The sequence below is a fragment of the Aethalodelphis obliquidens genome, unplaced genomic scaffold, assembly GCF_003676395.1.
Source record: "Aethalodelphis obliquidens isolate GAN/ISIS:26980383/991018 unplaced genomic scaffold, ASM367639v1 scaffold23, whole genome shotgun sequence".
Classification (NCBI taxonomy): Eukaryota; Metazoa; Chordata; class Mammalia; order Artiodactyla; family Delphinidae; genus Aethalodelphis; species Aethalodelphis obliquidens.
The window spans coordinates 15,762,248-15,775,551 of NW_020837967.1; the positions used below are offsets into that span (position 1 = coordinate 15,762,248).

The 13,304-nt window shown below is 44.1% G+C and overlaps 1 protein-coding gene across 22 annotated transcripts in view; it reads left to right on the forward strand.

The window, feature by feature from the left end:
* KIAA1217 (KIAA1217 ortholog) overlaps positions 1–13,304 on the forward strand; it is a 326,984-nt gene that overhangs the window by 134,151 nt on the left and 179,529 nt on the right. Inside the window, exon 1 of one of the 22 annotated variants that reach the window (XM_027121835.1) lies at positions 8,000–8,021. The exons of the other annotated variants lie outside the window; for them this stretch is intronic. The gene's annotated coding sequence lies outside the window, so the exon portion shown is untranslated. Of the gene's footprint in view, positions 1–7,999; positions 8,022–13,304 lie in introns of those variants that run through there. 22 annotated transcript variants of the gene reach the window in all.

Consider the following 13,304-nt stretch of genomic DNA (forward strand, 5'->3'; position numbering starts at 1 on the left):
AAAAAAAAAAAAAAAAAAAAAAACTAATTTGTAATTATGGCCTCGATCATGTCGTATTTACTATAATGAAGACGTTTGATCACACAAACCAGCTATTGATCATAGCCTGTGTTCCTTGTCTATTTAAGTAACAGTAATCCACTTTTGAATTTACGAAATGGCATCACTCTCTTATTCGTTTGCTCTTAGCAGTGAAATGGAACTGTCAAGAAGAGTATTTGTAGAAGAAGGGATTTTTCTCCCAGTAAAGCTTATTTGTTTTCACAATAATTTTCAGCCCCTAAAATGTATTGGGGCTGTTTCTGGAGAATAATAGGCCAGAAGCTGGGAAATGAGGCCGGAGGCCAGCACTGAGCTCTCAGTAATGTGGGCTGGGTTAGGAGCCCCATCCACAGGGCTCCACACACCCGCGGCAGCAGAGAACAGGAGATCCAGCCAGGAGTTAGGTTGGGGTCGGGAAGGGTTGCAGCTCCACGGGAAGATGGGTCTCGGGACCTCAGGACAGCAAGCCTCACGTCGCGGCCCAGGCCCCCACCTGGGGATGGGAGTGCTGACATCCGCCGCCTTGAGTTTCATCTGCTCGTGAATTGAAGCTGTGCGTTGAAGGTCTTGTGTCCCTGCTGCAGAGCCAGCTGGGATGGGCATAGGCATAGCCGACCTCGTGCTTGAGCAGCAAAACATTTTAGCAGCTCTTTTCTGTGTGCCTGCCTCAAGCCCCTTCTCTTTAACCATAACACCGCCACTTTATTACTTTTAGAGCTTTACAGTTCGCAGTGCTTTTGTCTGCTTTACCTCACTCGTGCTTCTTGGTGACCTTGTGAGGTCTGCAGCATGGCTGTTGCCGTTTTGCAGATGTGGAAAGGGAGACTCGGTTGGTTTAATGGGCCCCATACAAAACCTAATGTCGGGTTAAATCACTCCTTCAAAGTAAAAGAGTTAATGAGGGCAGAACCTTGGTCTTGAACCCAGGACCTTCTGACTCCAGGTTCTTCCCACCTGCATGTGGAGCCTTGGAGTTGAGCACTTGCAGCTCTGGCCCAACTTGCCAATAAGCCTTCCTTGGGAATGACTTGTGAGGGGCTCTCTGGTGTGACAAGGGTGTTGCGGGGCAGTTGCGTCTAGAGCTAAGATCTGCCGTAGAGGTTGACTCTGTGCTTTACACGTAAGGCCATCGAGGACCAGGCTGATGCTACCTTACGTTGCGTGGGCGTCTCCTACCCTCTGCCCAGTGCTTTCTGGACCACTGAGTCATGCCCCCGCCTCACACAGTGTGCAGGACCCCCCTGGGTAGTTCTGCCAGCCATCCAGGAGTCTTCCAGAGTAGATGTGTGTGGAAAGGCCAGCCTCTGCTCGCTACAGGTCAAGGAAGACAAGAGTCTCAGGGCGGTGTGGATGCCAGCGCCTGGGGAGGTGTGAATCAGCACACTTCTGACGCAGGTTTGGGGATCTGAGAGATTCCAGACTCTGTGTCTGTTTTCTGTGGGAGAAAAAGTGGAATTAGAATTGCATTCTCATCTGGCCTCAGTAAATGACCCGTTTCTTACCCCACCTCCCCTCCCTATTAAAATTAAATTCTCTTACCTCTCCGCCCTGTGAAAATTCTTTTTTTTTTAATTTCTATAAGGTTTTAAAATTTTTTTTAATTTTTAAATTTGTCTTGGAGTATAGTTGATTTACAATGTTGTGTCAGTTTCAGGTGTACAGCAAAGTGATTCAGTTATACATACACATATATTCATTCTTTTTTAGATTCTTTTCTCATATAGGTTATCACAGAGTATTGAGTAGAGTTCCCTGTGCTAGACGGCAGGTCCTCGGTGGTTATCTACCTTAAATAGAGTAGTGTGTGTATGTTCATCCCAAGCTTCTGATTTATCCCTCCCCCCAGCCCCGAAAGTTCTTACCTTCTGTCAGGTCTCGAGCCCGAGAAGGCTACTCCCAAGGCACGGTCCAGTCAGATCAAGTGAGGCGAGTGTTAACTGCCACCTGCCATTCGGGCACAAAGCACAAAGCTGTGACTTCTGCAGCACTTTCCCGGACTGGCCCCCATTAAAGCAAGGGTGGAATGGATTGCAAAGCCTTTGTATAATGAGGGAGAAATGGAAACTTCCGGTTTGGAAGGCCTTTTTCTTCTTGAGGGGTTTGGAGTATTTTTTGATTAACTTGAGTTTCGTGTTCCAGGGGAAGAGGGTTTTGGTGAAAATGGAAGAGAAACCCTGCCCAACAGAAATTCCGTATCAGATGGAGATTTTCCTCTGTTCGAGAAGGTTGTGAGAGCGGCCGAGGAGCACAAGAGCACGGGGTGGCGGGGGCGGGGGGGTCGGGGTGACGGGCTGGAATGCTCTGGGGGGGCACGAAGCAGCGGTGGCTGGAGAGGCTGGCGTGAGTACGGCCGAGCTCGCCCACCTGCCGGCTGTAGGCACGGCCCCTCGGGCACATATCTGAACTCACACCCAGCGAGGTCATTGGGTCCAGGGGGAAGCCCTCAAGTCAGGAGGCTGCAGGAAGCCCAGGCTCCCAGAGGCCTCCGCCTCCTCTCCTCCAGCCTTCCATCCATTCATTCTAGAAGGGAAGTCTGAGCCCTGGAGACACCCTGCCTTCGTGGTGGTTACACTCGTGTGTGGGGCAGGGGGGCACCGGGGAGACAGACAAGGAACCACCAAGTAAGTAAAATACCTCGTGTATCCGGTGGCTTTCATGCTGCGGAGGACAAGTCAGCAGGGTTCTCGCGGAGCCGCTCATCCTGGTGGCCGCAGGCTGCCCCCAGTGGGGGGACACCTGTCACCCTTGTGGAGGTGACCCGGGTTAACGCTTCCCAAACGCTCTGCACCTGGCAGGCATATTTCCAAGTCAGCTGACTTCCATTTCCCTGTTTGTCATGTGGGAACGTGGAGGGTCAGGAAGGGACCCGGAGATCTGTTCACGAGACACCAGTCAGCTTTATAAATAGCTCCCCGCAGCGTTTGTTATCCTACGGACACCTTTCATTTCCACGGGACTCGACTCTTTCAAATCCCTCATAGATCTATTGCGTCACTTAAGGCTCCTGCTCTAGGAGGTGGGAAGGGTGGAGATTGAGACACCAAACGGAAGATGTACGACCAGGGTTAGTCTTAGGATGACTGAGAGTCGCTGTGGCACAGGCTGTCCTATGGGAGAAGTGACCATAAACCACGGTGGTAGCTGATTCACTTTGTTATGCAGCAGAAACTAACACACCATTGTAAAGCAATTAGACTCCAATAAAGATGTTAAAAAACAAAAACATGGTGGTGCAGCTCCAGGGAGAACTGGCTGAATGTCTGCCCTGCAGGTGGCAGGTTTGCTTGCTTCCTTCACAGTCTGTTTCTGCAGACAATGGCAAGGTCATAGAAAAAATTGTGCGACCCTGCAAACCCACTACTTTGAAGACTCCATTGTATGTGTAAGAATACTAAGTTTATTGGGGTTTTGTTTTTCTTTAAAGCAGACTCCTTCCCACCATTTGACTCATGAGAACACGCGCACAGAGGGGTTGAGACACTTCCCCGGGCCACATACTGGGTAAGAGCCGTGGCAATCCAATTATTTATCAGGCTCTTATTAAGTCAGGTGCTGCCTTATTGTATGCTAGGCCCTGGGGTTAGCATTTTTCATAAGTTATCTTATTTCATACAATAAACTGTAATTTAAGTCTTATTATTAATATTTCTATTATCTCATGGACGAGGAAGCTACACATGACCGCGGAAGGTAGCATTTCCAGGGTACATGGCCCAGAGTCTCACAGATATTAAGTGTCGAAACAGAGGCGCCAGCCCAGTTTTCTTTCCAAAAGAAAATAAAAGTTGCATTCCCAATCACTGTCCAAAATTCACTACAGAATTACTTAGGATTTTTAGTTAATTAGAAATTCTTCAGATTTCTTAAGATTCTTAGCTAATTAGAAATTCTTCAGATTTCTACCCTGAACTCTTTCTGTGACATGCTGCAGCCTTTTTTATTTGTGTGTTTATCCTTCAGAATCCTCAGGCTTCATCCTACATTTTAAGCTTACGGTTGACCCAGGTACAGCATGGGTTTGAACTGCGTGGGTCCACTTATACATGGATTTTTTTCAATAAATAAATTGGAAAAATTTTTTGAGATTTGCAACAGTTTGAAAAAAACTTGCAAATGAACCGCATAGCCTAGCAATATCCCCCCAAATTAAGAAAGAGGTATGTCATGAAGGCATAAAATATATGTAGATAATATATAAGACACACACAGTATGTGTTAATCAACTGTTTATGTTAACAGTGAGGCTTCCTGTCAACAGTAGGCTATTAGTAGTTAAGTTCTGGGGAGTCAAAAGTTGTACATGGATTTTCAACTATGCAGGGGGTGGGAGGTGGAGTTCCTGTAACTCCCCAAGTTGTTCAAGGGTCAACTGCATTCTTATATCAATTATAAATCTTAGCATGACTTAGAAAGCCTCCCACGTCCACCTAATTTGATTCCATCTCTAATATTTTAAACATTTTTAGAAGAAGAATTATATTACACTTGGGTTTCTCAGTTGAGTAACTTTCTTTTTTCTTTTTACCCCAAATAACCTGAAATTGCTTTGGTCTCCAAGTTACTTATAGAACTCTGTGTCTTTAGGATAGAATTATTTCTAAGACTGTTTCCCCAACATTAGCTTTTGTTGGGCTCTTTAGTTTTGTGTCACAGTGGCTACTAATGTTAAATCAGCTCTCTTTCCCTTCTGTCATTGGTAGCAGTGACACAAGCTGTCAGCCCACTGTGGTTTCTTTCAAAGATTGGTTACGTACCTCCAAAGTGAGTTTGTACAGGGAACTCTGTGAGGTATACTGAACAGGGTGAAGACTGACGAAAAGCAGTCAGTGTGGAGTGCGTCTCGTTTCCTCCTAAGCTTGGGACGTCAGCTGCTTCCTTCCATCATGCTGGCGACTGTATTATCGTACTTGCTAAGTTCAAGGCGCCCCCTTGTGGTGAGACTGATACTAATCAACATGAGAAAGCAAAATGGCGAGATTACAAGTGATATAGAGGCAATGCCTTTGGATATAATCTTATTGCTCTCCTCATTTTTAAGGCTCTCAAAGGAATAAAATATTTTTTCTCCTTTTGTTTTAAATTCATCTGTAGCTCTTCAACTCATATTCAATGCTAAGTGTTTTGGAGGTAGAAGCGAATCAGAAAAGCAAGCGCAAATAATTTGATGCCAAATCCCAGGTGACTTTTAAAAATAATTTCGTATTTTTTATTACAAAAGTAATACTTGTAAATCCTAGAAATGTTAGAAAGAACAGATAAAGAGTAAAAGAATCATTTACCCTCTCACAACCCACGTGGATTAACATTTTGTTATGTATCTTTTTTTTTTTTTTTTAGGCATATAGACTCAAAAGAAAACCAAACGTGCCATTTTTCAAACATGATTATATGTGTGGACTTCATTCTGTGTTGTTAGAGTCGGCTACTTCATCATTCTTAGTGTTGCTCGATTTGGTCGGTTCCATTGTGTGCACACCTTACGATACACAAACACAACACCATGTGGGGCTTTCTTGTGGGTTATTGTAGATTTCCTTATGATTAATTGCTCGAAATGGAATGGCTGAACCAAAACGGTGTACAAAATTTTAAGACATTTGACATTTATTGCCTGGTTATTTGTTTAAGTAAGGCATCTTTTTGACAACGCAATATTTTTTTTTAAAGTCTCAAATTCCTAGCATTTGCCTTCTTAGTCTGTGCCAAGAATTGTGCACTGTGTTTTACATGCCTCAATCTCAGTTGATCCTCACAACAACCATGAGACTTAAATACTATTAATGTACCCACTTACAGATAAGGAAGGTCAGGCTTAAGGAAAATAAATCGCTGTCACGTGACTTCAAAAGCAGGAAGACCGTAGTAGGCTTTCAGAAAGGTGATTAAAAATAGCACTTTGCATCCCTCGACTATTGAACTCAGTGGAAACTAAGAGTGATAATTTTCTATTTGTAAAATAAAGACGGTAAGAGAGGAGGAAGAGGAAATGTGCTTCCATAAATTTAGAAACATGAATAAGCATCTAAGTTGATGCTCTGGTAATTAGATCTTCATGTTAGAAGATATGGTGGACAACTCAGTGATTACCGTGGAATTACAAACTCTAGGGAGCTCCTAATATAGACATGTTTTCACTAGATCTTTTCATTTTGTTCCTGAATGCGTTTTCTTTAACCACAGTTCATCTTCAGACTGGTTAAACCACTCCCAAGTAGTCAAAAGTTGACTAAAGGGAAAGTGGTATCAGAAAAATCTCCACTTTCTGAATAAAACCAGAACTTTTTTGTGAGTACAAAGAATTTGGCAGTCTCCAACTTTTTTGCAGTTTTTCTCTCATTGTTGCTCGCTAGAGACCTACATTTCACTTTTGTCACCTTTGTCCGTACTCTTTGATTTTTCTATTATTATATAACTCTTTATTATAGAAAACTCAGGCACAGCAAAACAAAGAAAATAAATATCCCCCATCAGTGTTATAAATACTGTGTTTATTGTTCATCTTTGGTTCTCTCTGCCACATCTGGGTATTAGGCATTTACCCAATATTTGCTCTTCCTGATCAGCTCTTCTTGGGCTCATCAGCATTGTTTTTATTCTTAAGGAAAAAAAAAAAAAAAACTGTTGAACCTGTTTTCCTTCCAGCTACACTTAGCCTTTCAAAGACATTCCAAGTACCATTCAGTATAAGAGCAACATCTGTAGTTTCTCTGCCATTTTCCTCTTCGGATAGCCATTGGATTTATTGGAAGTCTTTGAGGTAATTAAAGTGTCCTTCTGTTTCATTTTTACAGCGTTATTATTTTTGCCGCTCCAGCTGTTTCCTTGTGGCGGCGAGCTGTCGCTTTCTTCCAGTTACATTTCCCTCAATCTTGATGCAACGTCACTATATTGATAAAGTACTTGATTATCATTGTAATTCTCTGAAGTGACTTGCAGACATTCAACTCCTTTCCCACCCAGTCTTTTTTTTTTTTTTTCTTTAAGAACAATTTTCTGGTTTATAGTCAAATCCATAAATCAGGCTTCTGAGTTCTACCCACTTGATTTAATGGGGGTATGTGAGTGGCCTAATAAAATCCAGTTTTCTTTCTCTGCTTTCTTACTGTCGGGCTCAAAACCTGTAGGGCTCAAAATATTTTCCACGCAGATGGAGCCTGGCAAGAAGTGAGAAAGTTTCCCTTGAGTTTCATTTTGTAATCCTGAGAAAATTTCTATCAGTGTAGAGATTAATGTTCCTGTGGCCTCAAGTCCCTTCCTCTGTAGGAGGCATTGCATCTTCTGAGATGGACTCCCCCACCCCAGCACCCCTGGGTCCTTCCTGCTCTGACCCAGGGACACTCTTCCAGCTTCTGCATTTCCTCGACCTTAGTCAACGAAGGCAAGAAAGATGCAGCCACGGTCGGGTTTGCTCCAAGCGTGGAGCGTTTGACCATTCATGTGATTCTCTTGCCCTTTCTTCGTTGGATTTCAGGTGCTCGTCACCTAAGGCAGCTGCTGTAGTGACTTTTTTTGTCCCCTCGTGTCCAGCTTTTCTAAGCTTGGTGCAGGTTCCTCTGCTGAGAGTCGCCTTGCAGAGAGAGGTTGGGGGTCTCCGCCCCTCCTGGCAGCCTCACGGTTGGGGCGCTGGTCTCCTCCAGCCCCTTCCGTTCTCTGTCGCCTGTGTGCAGGGCTGTGTCCCCCCCAGGTCCTCCGCCCTCAGCCCATTTTATTCCCCATCTCCTTGAGATGGAAACTGTGATTTTCTGTACCTCTTTCCCCCTTGTCTGTCCACAACAGCTCTTCAAATCTATCATCCTGTTTGCATCTTGCACTTTTATTTATCATGTACCTACAGGGTGTTATTATTTGTGGTCTTCATTGGGGTATTTCTTTCATAGTTGAGGAAACCTATAAACTTGGGAGCAGGAGAATCAGAGGCCCTACAGCAACCCTCACCTTTCAAAGGAGAATATATTCACCTCGAAAAGAGCTTTTATGAGGTCAGTCTAGCTAATAGTTCTTCTAATGGTGTCACTCCCCTATCCTCTTAAAAGTCTCTTTCCCTCTTTTTTTTTAACCCCCGAGTGCATTCTGGGTAGAATATTTGAGTACTGTTCTTGTCTGGAGACCTGGCTTTTGGCTTTTGGAGATCGCGCTCTGAATTCAAGTGTGCTTTTTCCTGTGGAGATTTGCGTCTGATATGTGTGAGACTAGGTTCTAAATAATACAGAATTATTCAGAAGTAAAGGAAATACACACATAGTACATATCTATATCTAAGTCTGTCATGGTGTATGAATCATGGCTATTGTATAATCCAGTTATGATGGTATTTAGGGGCTCTGTGTGTGCTGGTTATCCATGTGGATATATCTGTATGCACACGCCGTAACTTATGAAGTGAGCTGCCAAACCGTGACACCTCATTGGCTGATTTTTTTCTCTTTTTTACCTTTTTCTTTTGAATTGTGGAAAAGCATACATGACTTACAATTTAGCACCTTAACCATTTTTAAGTGTACAGTTCAGTAGCGTTAAGTACGTTCACGTCGTTGTGCTGCCAACCTCCAGAACTCTTTTCGTTTTGCTAAATTGAAACTCTGCATGCATTGAACAGCTCTTCCCCAATCCCCCTTCCCCAGCCCCTGCTGACCACCGTCCTGCTTTCTATTTCTACGAATTGACTACTGTACGTACCTCACGTAAGTGAACTCATGCAGTATGTGTCTTTTTGTGACCGGCTTCTTCCACTTTGTATTATGTTCTAAAGTTTAATCAATGTGGTAGCATGTAACAGAATTCCTCTTTAAGACTGAATGCCTTTCAGTATGTATAGACCACATTTTGTTTATCCGTTCATCTGTTGATGGGCATTTGGGCCGCTTCCACCTTTTGGCTATTGTAAATAATGCCACCATGAACGTGGTGGTAGAGATATCTCTTTGAGACCCTGCCTTTCCTTCTCATGGCTGATTTTGGATGCAAGAGTAAGTCATTCTTCTTGCATGAGGATTATGAAGTTTTCATTTTTTAAAACACAAAACCATCTTTCCATCATGGTTTTTTTTTAAAATTAAGTTATCCGAAAGTCAGTGGATCAATAAGAATTGAAATGTTTAAATACTGGTACAGTAAGCATAGTAAGTGGAAGACATCCTCCAGGGTCAGCCAGGTTCAGATGTCAGAATTTGTTCCCTGAACTATAATTCTGATCTGCTGTTCCCGTAAGTATTCACCTGGGATCTTCTCGGGAAGAAGTCTTGTCATCTGGTGTGGCGCAGCCCAGGCACAAAAAGTCCTGCACTCTTGTCTTCACAGAGCAGCCCAGTGGCCAGTGGCCCAGTGGCCAGTGCCAGTCAAGATGGCAGGCTGGGGCTCACCACCAGACTGCATTCTGACTGAGGAAGGTATTTCATTCTGGCTCTGGTCACCCGCCTGCAACCTTGAGACACCCTCAAGGACAACAAGCCAGTGTGACATATTCTCAAATGACCAGGTGAATTTAGAAGCGCCCCGCTGTGAGACATGTCGGGGAAAACTCACTGCTGGTCAGGGCTGGCTTTCACCATATCTCTCTAAATCCTAAGGATGGGACTACCACCTTTCTGCCTTTCTTTGTCAGGGGAGAGGGCTTCACAGTGCTGCACTGTCATCATGAACAAATAGATGATTCCTTTGGGTCAACTGTTCTTTTTCTGTTCGTGTTTTCACCCTTTTTCTTTTCTATTTTTTTTTCTCTCTTTTTCTCCTGATACACAGGCTTTGCAGCACATGCTGATCTCTCTTCAGGCAGAACTTGACATTCAAAGGTACTTGATGAAAATTGAATCATCTCAGCGAGTTAGTACTTTACCTTTTCTTCTCTGCATTGAGTCTTACCTCGCCGCATGCCTTTTCACTCAGCTGCGTGTGGCATTCTAATCAGTGTCAGCCTGTTCCTGTCCCCGTCTACCCTGAGCCTGGGTTTAAACCTCTCAGAGCCAAATGCTTGCAGCATTCCCAAACTTGTGCATTTTTTTTAAAATCTTGAGAGTGAATATTAAAAATGAACACTAATCGCATGCTTGCTTCGAAATCTGTCATCAACTTTTCCACAGTTGGAGTTGTGGGATCGGCAGTAACGCGACGGCAATTCAGAGATCTCTGCACAGTCCTCTGAAAAGTGGGGCTCTGGCCCCAGCAGCTTTCTCAAGGCAGAAAGGTTCTGGAGCTGAAACAGAAACCTATCCTTCTAACAGCCTCAGAGCTCTGGGACTCTTCTTTCGCTTGGCTCCCAAACACCCAGTATGGGGTCCAGACCATTTCACTGGCATACATCTTAATAATAAACATGATAGGAACAGACATATTTATATAAAGTTTACTAGGCACCAAGCACTGTTCCAAGTGCTTTACAAGCGTTAACCTCTCACGCCAGCCCCATGGGGTAGGCATCCTATGGTCCCCATTTTATAAATGAAGAAACTGAGGCACAGGGAAGTTCAATACCTTGCCCAGGGCCACATAACAGGTAAGTTAGAGTTGGGACTCCAGGCAGTCAGGCCCCAGAGTCAGTTTCAATATATTATTTATTTCCCCGTAACCCTCAATGTCCCCTATTTCATAATAGGTCAGTTTAGAATGTTACACCTGGAAGGGGGTGGAGAGTGTCCAGTACTTGGACACCTGGCTTGGCATTGGATACGTGTACCAACTGACCCATTGGCACATGGCCACCCATATCCTTTTTGTCCCCCAGACGTGGCCTGTTTCTTTATTGTGTCCGGAGCTTGCCCAGATGAGAACCATTTGGTCTTTACTGTGAGGCCCAAAACACACTGTGCTCAGGAAGCATCCGGCGGTCTGGCTTTAGTGCATCTGTGACTTCCTGGCCATTCGGTCAGTCTCCAATGACCTCTTCACCTTCCTTTTCTTATAATCATTCTCTTTGATCTTGTCTAAAGTCACAAGCTCAAATTAGAAAGTTCCTGCCCAAACGAATAGACATAGAAGGAAAAGTTGGGGGACACATACGACAGAGACCCATGGTCCTACTCTACACCAGCTCAGTTCTGATGAGGTGTTTACCGTTCATTTTTTCCACGAGTTCTTCATTGTTTTCACAGCTCTGTAATTCATGCAAAATAGAGCTGTCTTTATGATTTCCTTGCACACATATTGTGCACCAAATAGAAATGCAGAAAAGGAAGCATGGAGAGCTCTTCCCCACAACTTTACATGCTGCCATTAGCTACTCCTTTCTACTTTCAGAACAGAGACTTGACATTGTGATGTAGGATTTTCTACAGAATTTGGGGTCCCTCTCACTGTTCTTTTTTTCTTAAAGCCTGAAACAAATTCTCATTGCTAACTTTTATTTTTTGACATATCAGCAAATAATGGAATATGTGAGAATTTTTCAATAGCTTTTTTTTTTTAAGGCTTTAAATACAAGTTACAGTGACAATGGTGTTTTTTGGAGAAGGAGTGGGATGAAAGTTAAGGTGGGAAATTGAAGATTTTCTTTCTTCTCTTTGATAAAGAGTGACTCCCAGAGCCTCTAAGGATGTCACAATCTCTATTTTGAAGTTGGAAGTAATCATTTACCGATTTCAGGCAAGGTGGTGGCAGTAAGAGGTTGGGTGTATCCTCTCCTCTCACACAGGACCCCACAAACCATGGGACCTTCCGAGCACAGCAGGGAGCCAAGCCATGTAGAACCATCCCTACGAGAATGTACTACATAGAGCAGCTGAATGCTTCCCATCATTTATTGTTGACAAATTCCTGTGCATTTTTTCCTTAGTGACTCCTCACCACAATCATATCAAGCAGATACTCAGATTTTTTTTTTATTTTTTAATTTTTTTGTGTGGTATGCGGGCCTCTCACTGTTGCAGCCTCTCCCATTGCGGAGCACAGGCTCCGGATGCGCAGGCTCAGCGGCCATGGCTCACGGGCCCAGCCGCTCCACGGCATGTGGGATCCTCCCAGACCGGGGCACAAACCCGTGTCCCCTGCATCGGCAGGTGGACTCTCAACCACTGCGCCACCAGGGAAGCCCAGATCTTTTTTTTAATAAAAGTGAGAACTGAGGTTCAAAGAGCTTCCCTATGGGGTCGCACTGCCAGTGCATGGCAGGATTGGAGCCTGTGTTCTGCAAGAACAGCGTGATAAAAAGATTAAAGTCCTCTCATTCTAAATCTTGTTCTCTTTCCATCTCTCCAGACTCTGGTATTCTTTCTTATAGCAGAACTAGAGGGAAAAAGAACCTTTGACCTGAAAAGCTCGTCGGAATTTTCACAAGGTTTTTCTCATTTGAAAATCAATGCAGGGAAATTGGGAGGGCAGTTGGTGGTGGTAATGGGCTGTGTGTGTTTAGAAACGAGAGTTTGAAAACCAGCGGCAGCTTCTACTCCCAAGATGTCCGGATAGGGTCTGGCCTCAAGCACTGAAGCTTGGTGACCTCGGGCACCACAGTATCCCCGCTGACACTGAAGGCCAGCTCCTTCTTCACTGTGAGGATGCACGTCTTCAAATCTCCCAGGACAGGCTGAGGAAGGGGGGCCTCTGCTATCGGGGAAACCTCTCTGGTTTCACAACAATGTAGTTAAGCTCTAGGGGCATCACCCTTGGGCCTGGGGTCCCACATCCTCTCCAAACTGAAGTCTGGGCTGCAGAGATGAGCTGAATGATGGCTTTTGTAAGGAGGCCTTCTAAGGGGCATACTTAGCACTAAGTGTGATGCTGGTTGTATTTCACTTGAAATTTCAAAGCCTGCAGCAGGCCCCTTTCCTTTCATCTCTGTAATAACACATCCTCACGCGGACACCTATTATCCCGAAGCCTTTTAAGTGCATTCCAGGCACTCTGAGTTGCAAAGGCACCTGCTACCTTGCTCAAGCCCCTCCCAATGCGGACGGTAGGAGCCAAAGCCTCGGAAACTGTTTGTTTGTTTATAATTCACACCGTCTTAGTTCACGAGTAAAAGGAAAGAGAAAGAAACGGATTGATTGACTTAAGGCAGCTCACAATAAAGAGACATCTACCTTCAGGTGGCTAAACTAAAAATCGAAAGGGAAAACCACATAAGAGGAGGAGACCAAGTTATGAATACGGCCAACTCTGATTAGCTTGAACATTAAATTTAGCTTCGACTTTTCTGATACATGCGGTATTTTATATATATTTGATATACTTCTCATTATAGGACAAAGCAATACTTATGACTCCTTCACAAGGCAGAATTATTTTCTTTGTTTTAAATTCTAAAAGAAACATTGTTTGCTCATGCCTTCAGAAAA